General features: G+C 34.8%; 1 long non-coding RNA gene across 4 annotated transcripts in view; it reads left to right on the forward strand.

Moving 5' to 3' along the window:
* The window catches only part of LOC105479443 (uncharacterized), a 311459-nt gene extending 306105 nt beyond the window's left edge, over positions 1-5354 (forward strand). For 3 of the 4 annotated variants that reach the window (XR_011623106.1, XR_011623109.1, XR_011623108.1), the window contains one exon: positions 1015-1420. This is a non-coding gene — a long non-coding RNA (uncharacterized lncRNA). Of the gene's footprint in view, positions 1-1014; positions 1421-4188 lie in introns of those variants that run through there. The other variant, XR_011623107.1, reaches the window with a different exon arrangement.
* The last annotated feature ends 2566 nt before the right edge of the window (positions 5355-7920 follow it).

The raw sequence follows: 7920 nt of genomic DNA on the forward strand, positions 1-7920 counted from the left end.
AATGAAGCCAGTTGATGAAGTTACCTCTCCTTTCCTGACCCTAATCTAAAGTGTTCCTAACATGCAACCATTTAAGGCAGTTGACCTGGAGCTAGTTTCAGCCTTCTGTCTGCTTTGTTACAAGGTAATATTATTTTTATACAAAGAATATCTATTATAAAGTATATTGTCTAACTATACTGTCTTTGTGAAACTCAAATTGTAGAAATACAAGGTCAGCAAGATGTCAGAAAAATTGTCTCAAAAATATTTTGAACAGTATGTACAATTTTCAGGAATCTTTTTGGGAGCATGAAACAGCTTGAGAATATGTTTCTGCTTGATCCTACTCATACAATCCTTTACTATTCCTGTCTGTGCTGTCATACATCCATTTACCACTATTCAATAATTAGTCAAAGTGTAGGTGCAAACTGCATACCTTTATTTCTGGGATGATAGGTCTTTTTGGTGGACTCTGCCATTTAATTAATAGTAGCTTTGCTTGATAGGTGAGAAAAAAAATCCTTGATTTTCCCTTAAAAACTGGATAAATATCCCCCAGATCAACAGAAAATTTGAGGCCACTTTCCTCAATCATCCACACTCGGAGATTGTTTTGGAAAGGAAAGTGGTATTTATTTGTATTTAATGCCACTGAACACAGCAGGAAAATCCTTAGACTAAATAATAGCACCATATCAAAGGCTAAAACTTAAACTTGGAAGCTCATACCTCTTCCCCAGTGCACCAATCCTAAAGTGTCCTAAATCTGCTTGGCCTGCCCCCAAACAAAACCAAAGTATAATTGGGTAGAAGACAGACCAAGATCAAGACCTGTTTTTGCTTCTAATTTCTTTTTCTGAGTTACTTTATCCTTATCGTCTACTGTTTCACCCATTGAGTTGTTAGAACCATCCTACAAGAAGGTGAGTAATGAATAACCTATATTCCTTATTTTCTTAATCTCTCACAGTGCTGATTCCCCCTCTCTCTGCCTCCCTTTATTTTTTCTGTTTTTCCCCTCAAACAAAGGCATTTCCTCTCAAAGAATTGCTTCTGCTACTGTTGCGGTTACTCTCCTTCTGTTGCTCCTTGGAATGTATTGTGAAATGCCAGACAAGATGACTCAGGAAACGGAGGAAAAATTTTGCAAGTCTTGGTCTCACATAGTGTATGGAATAGACTACAATTAAAGAGAGTATATTTTGCCAAAGTCATTGGAATAATATGCTGATAATATTTTCCACTATCAAATGCAATACCACGAGGACACATAAATGATGAATATGAGCAGGAAAATGTCCTTAATGGTTTAATTTGTGGAAGGAACATGGAAGTGGGGTGTCACAGCCTGGCTAGAAACTCTGTACACATTTAGACAGTGAAAAAAAATGTGAACTTGGTCTAAGAAATGAAACCAAATGAGGAAATATGTACTTAAGAGCCCTGTGCTTTTCATTTAGTGAAAATATGCCCCTGAGTTCTGTCAATGTAATTTTAAATGTATTATTTAATATTTGAACTTTGGCCACTGTTGCAAAGAACACTCCAGCATGGAAACTCAACAATTCCAGAAATTCCTTGATCTCAGTCTCCCCATTTTCATGGTTCAGAAATAGCATTTCACTCTTGGGTGGAGACACAAAGGGGACTGGGAACAGGGAGAGACAGCAAGGGTTGGAATTGGAAGAAGGGCCGAAGAAAGACGAAAAGATGAAGAAAATAATTTTTTTACATGGCCCTTGCTTTTACTAGGCTATTAAAAAAAAAAGATTTCACAACTAGAAGAAAACAATTGAACAATTAATGTCAAATTTCCATAATTTTTCTTTTGTCATAGTACTAAAATTTTTAGAAGGGAGTGGAGAGCAGGTTATTACTAATAAGATCATCTCAGATTGCATAATGATTTCACTTTTCAAAGTCATTTTATTGGTAACCTTATTTATTCTTTGTAAACCAAATATATTTTCTTAATTTGCATAATTTCCAAACTCAAAAGAAGGACTCCCTAGATGACTAGTAGATTTACAGGATAGCCCAGTGTCTGTCACGGGATGCCTGGAGGGTTCTGCATTGTGTCCATGTGACTGATGCTCCTTGACTGCACAGTTGCGAAGTGGAGTCAGGGACAGCCTGCCTCTTACATCCTACCTTGGGATGAAGTCGTCAGTTTACTCTTTCGCAAATTGGGAGTTAGACTAGATGTCTTTTAAGAATACTTTTCCTTTGAAATTTTAAGGTTTTCATATAAGAGTTTCAAACTATAATGACATATATCTATTCTCTTTCTTTTCCCTTCCACACCAAGGGATGTATCCTTCTGTGTGAAAATATCCCGCTCTGGAAGTTGCCAGAACAGAATCAAGTTGCTATTTTCAGATGATACAGCCTGTTAATTTAACGTTTATATTCTTGGAACTATCTCAAATTCTCCATGGGTAAATGTGGGGTTAAAGATGTAAACAAACAAGTCATCTACTTTGCAAGTTTCCCATGAGAGTAGTAAAACTTGGGTTAAGGCTGTCATCCTGGAATGGAAGAGAAAGACCACGTTGAGATACTTTGCTGATAATTCCCAAGAAATATATGATATATCTTGGAGAACAGGCGAAGCATACCTGTTTCAGGAGAAAAATAATAAATAGTCCATGGACAGGCGGGTGGGGGTGCGAAAAAAAAGTCCTCTGCCAAAAGTCACAGCTGACTGTTTTGCCTGTCTGCTTTGAGTAAAAACTATTTTTTCATAACACTTTGACAGAAGGTCAAACTGGCCAGACAAGACTGAGCATGCAGATGTTCTCGTGATAACCCCAAATTCCCATGATTTTTATTCCTTCTTAAAAGATGAAGAAGTGAAACTTGACATATGTTGTTTGCCAAAAGACACTTACTTATTAATAACCAAATTGTGCCTCCCAGTAGTCACAGGCTTATTTGAAAACTTTGAAACAGACTGTGGCAATCTGAGTACTTGGATTGAACTCTTGACACTTCCAGGAAACTTTAAAAGCTATTTCTCCCTCTCTTCTATATTAAGCATAACTTCACATCCAAGTGGCTAAGACACTTACTTAATCTATTGGCACTATTTCTCTTAGATTCAAATCATGCAAGTTGTCTGGAGAAAGGAATACCATGGAGTTACTGGAGATGAGATGGATTAAGAGGAATAATATGGATTTTGATTCGGAGTTGAGGCTGGATCCTGGTTCCACTGTTTACATGGGCAAAGCACTTAAACTTCCTAAGCTTCTCATTTATCATACATTTTATGGGAATAACAATACTTAACAGAACTGAAGTGAGACAAAAGAAGTATGGGAAGGTTTAATACAATGCCTGGTGGATAATAAATGATAGGTAGCTCTCATGATAAATGTTAAGTCTTGTTTGTATAACAAATAATAAAGACTAAAATAGGGCTTGACAAGCTTTTTCTACAAAGAGCAAGACTATATTTTCGGGTTTTCAGACCATACAGTTTCTGTAAAAACAACTTTTTTGTTGTAGCACAAAAGTAGCCATAGACAATAAGGAATGCTTGTGTGTGGCTGTGTTTCAAAAAACTCTATTTATAAAAATGGGAGATACAGCAGATTTGGCCCAGGGAGTATAGTTTGCCTGACTCTGGGCTAAAGTGACAGACAAATTATTTTTAAGACAATCAGTGTTACAGTATTATATTTCTAATAGTCTCTAAAAGAATTATCTCCAAAGAAAAATTGCATAGTAAATTTTTCGCCATAGGCAATTCCAAATGTCCCTGTTTGGTAGGCAAACTTCATGAATTCTAAATCATAATCACTCACAAGTTATTCTTTGTATGAGATGACATTTGCCACTTTATTGTTTAATCTGTTAGCCACTTTTGATGACTAAATTGCAAGTGGAATTAGCAGCTGTTCAAATCACATGCTAAAGTATATCAGGAAAATCTGGGGTTCAGAAGATCAATTTTCAGGGCATTTCACAGTAGATTGAAATCCACAATGAAGTACCACACAGATTTTCCAGATAAATCTTTGATGTTAAGCCTTTCTGACAGTATATAAAATTTGTCAGAGTCCGCCTTTGTTGAAAATATGAAAGTCTCAAATATTTAAATGATGTAGTACAATTAATAAAGTTATGTTAATCTGTTTAAGATTTGTACAACAGTTTTAACCATACCATTCTTTTTCTTGGTATTCACTTTATTTTCAGGTCTTGTGAGAAGTTTTTGTGCTATCAGTTTTAGTTTTATGTGATCACATTGAATTCTGTTCAAGCTGTGAAGAAACAAGTTTCAACAGAAACTAAATTCAATCATTTTTAGATACATACACAGCCAAGAAGAACTATGTAAAGTTTTAAAAAATGAAATGACTATGATTTATCATTCACTGATTTAAGATCTTTATTAAATTTAATAAATGATAGGTAGCTCTCATCATGATAAATGTTGATCTCATACTCAGATCTCATACTCAGATCTAAACCTCATGGAGTGAGAACTATGGTGCTGAGTCATCTTTATTTTAGGGAGATTACTTTCTCTACTGCAGAGTGGAATCTGATGGAGTGCAACATTGCTGAGTTTTCTTGCCAGAAGCTATTCTCAAATCAAGGACAATAACATATTTTCTGTGATTAATCATAAGCTTAATTGCTCACTTCAAAACTTCAAAACTTTGTCTATAAAATCTCCTTTTACTTTATGTCATGATACAAAAATTGCATGCATTTTCTTTGTTATTACCCTTATATTACCATAGGAGTCCAGAGACTTGTGGTAGCTACCTTACTTTCCTCCGTGTAGACATGTTGGGCAGCAGTGACACTTCAGTACTGTGCTGATTCCCCCCCGCAGTCCTGCTCTTGCCTTACCTCACAAGGGAAATTTATGGACAGCAATTTTTTTGAAGGGTGGGATAGCATATTTGTCTCAAGGCTATATTTGCATAGCGAACAGACTTTTTCTTTAGTATGTCTCTTTCAGGTGGCTTGATGGAGACTGGTAGAGATCATGGAGTTTTTATGGTCCCCCAGGCTACTCCTTGTTTTAACCATTATCCCTTCCATCAGCCTTAGTTTTCCCTAAAGTCCTTGTATTCTCTATAGTTTTCTTGCACACAGCCGTATTATTTACGCTGTGCCACACAGGAAGTGTTGACATTTTTTTACTTGCTTCTTATTTGCTATCCATGTCAGAACTTCTTGCTTTTCTTTAAAGAGGAGGTATGAGGCAAAATTACATCCCACATAAGAGTTTTTCAGGAATCTCGTCTCTACTAAAGATGTATATAACAGTTGTCCAGTTAAGAGCTGTTCCCACAACAGTATTCAGGAATATTTCCTGAGGATGAAGAAGGACTAATTCATCCTGTAGACTAGTTAACCAGTGCTGTGATTTTAATGCGCTTTGATTGTAAACCTAGATTTTCCTCCAACTATTAAACAATATTGTTGAACTGAATTGATTTAAAAATAATCTTCTTTATAAACATCCTAACTCTTCTTTTTCTACGTGTAATGCATAATTAAAGTTTACTTCTATATTATAATAAGAATATTATTCACAAGGTTTAAATTAGCTATCAAGACTTAAAAATCAGTAGATTGCACATAAACATTCTTATTTATGGCTTTCATAGGAAAGTGATAGTTAACATTGTTGGGATGGCCTTTCTCCTTGTAAATTTGAAGGGAAAAACTGTTTCAATGTCATGTTGAAGGGCTGAGGAGTCAGTTGGTTCTGAGGATGGCCCAATTTTTGAGTTCAACTTGTACTATCAAAAAAAAAAAAAAAAAAAAAAAAGGGAGGCAGATAAAAATTTATGGTCTTTGAGTAAATTCTCTATGGAACTTTCATAGTTCATGCTGTGAACTGCCTTGATGTCAGCAGTTTTCTTTGGCTGTTTCAGATTGAGGTTTCCTTTTTCCCCATAGACAGGATATTTGATGGCACATTTGTTGCTTTGGCATCAACAGAGACAGGAGATTCCACCACAGCAAGCAGGAATTGGGGCAGGAAAATAGTGGGTGCTAACCAGTGGCCAAGGACACTACTGTGCAGCACATTCATGGAATAAACTTGTAGATTCCCCCAAACAATGAGTGGCGAATGTGAGAGGCTTTTGTTTCCAAAGAATAATTTTTGTAGAAAGCCAGATAACTATAAATTATGATTTTTAAAAATTTACAGGCTGGTATTACTTAAAAATATGAATTATCTATGTTAAATTTTATATTACCTCATAGATCTCTGATTGAAGGATTTCTTAAAGTCTTCAGAGAAATTATATTGCAAAAGACTGACAAATATACGTAGTATAAATGTTAATTATTATCATCATTAATATTTTAGTATTCTTGCATATTCTAAATGAAGAGGGTGTCTTAAGCCATCAATCTTCAATTTAATTATTGTATTCAGAACGGTAATAAAAATCAACATCATTATACATTGTAGAGGCTAGATACCAAATTTTACAATAAAAGCTTTTTGTGCTTTTTAGATGACACTTTCAAATCCATATTGCTTTTGGAATACATTCTTACCAAGAGCAACGCTGACTGCTTGGGACTGTTTGATCAACATTATACACTTTTTAATATATTCAAGGAAGACATGCCAACATCATTCTATTAAGATATAGTTAGCATCATCATTGCATGAAAGAGTTTAGTAGCCAGTGCTATTACTTATGCAGAGTTTCTGTTCTTAGCGCTAGCAGCTTACTGACAGGAAATGTCAAATAAAATTTTCTTTTCCACCTTCCACCTAAATAATATGAAAACTATTTGCCTTGCCACCTAGATCAAACATGAACTGTTTGCAAAATAAATTACCTGTGAGGTTATTTGTAGGCCAAATACGATCCTGGAAAATATGTGTATATGGAAGGATAATGCAAGTCAGTGAAAAGAATAACTGATATCCAGAGTAAAGAATGAGTATTGAAAAAATTTCCAAGTTGGAAAAAATGAATAATTGAAAAGGGATTTGCGTTTTCTTTTCCACTGACTTTATTTTGAAGGCAAGAACTCTGTGGAGAAATCTCCAAGTGAAGCTGCTATTTCCTAGTCTCACATTTGATTTTAATGCTCAACTTTTGACAAATAAGAAGGAATAATATTTCTGCTAAGGTCAGATGTTTCTGTGGTTATATCTGGCCCTGAAATATAAATATCCTCAAAAAGAAAGAGTTCATATCATGTACTCATACACTTAAGGTTGTTAAAAAGTGCATATGTATGATTGTGCATATGTGTGTGTGCATATGTGCATGTCTGTGTAGAAATTCATTCTGCAAAAATAATTTTTAACATTGAAATATGAGGCTTTTGCTGTACAAGTTGTACATAATTTCCCCAGAAATTAGTGCAATGATTTCTTGCATGTATACTGTGTAAGACAGAGTCCTTTTGATGCAAGAGCAGTGTTTTGTTTGTTTTTGGATCCCAAGCACCAATAGAGTGCACACCTCATAGATATTCAATAGATCTTCCTGATGATTAAATCTTGTGGCCAGAAATTGCCAATGGCATTTAATATTACAAACTAACTGGTTCTAAAAATATATATAATTAGAGGTGGCAATATAATGGAAAAAAAATGTATTTGAAATAAAAAGTAATGAAAATATCTGGATTCAAGCCCTGGTTCTCATAAGTTACTACTGTATGGCCTAGATTATTGTGCCTTCAGTGGATAAAAGGAGGAGGGTAAAGAAGTGTAAAAATAGTCAAATAAAAAGACTACATGGGGATTATTAATTTTTCAGTGATTTTTTTCAGTCATTCAAAAAATGTATTTTAAGTTCTTACTATGTGTCAGACACTGTTTTTGGGTAATGAAACGATAGAAAGATAGCTTTCTGTTCTCAGGAAGTTTACATTCTGGGGAGAGTGTATTATGTTATATTACATGACATTACACTATACGTTAAGTAC

The sequence above is a fragment of the Macaca nemestrina genome, chromosome 5 (genome assembly GCF_043159975.1).
Source record: "Macaca nemestrina isolate mMacNem1 chromosome 5, mMacNem.hap1, whole genome shotgun sequence".
NCBI lineage: Eukaryota > Metazoa > Chordata > Mammalia > Primates > Cercopithecidae > Macaca > Macaca nemestrina.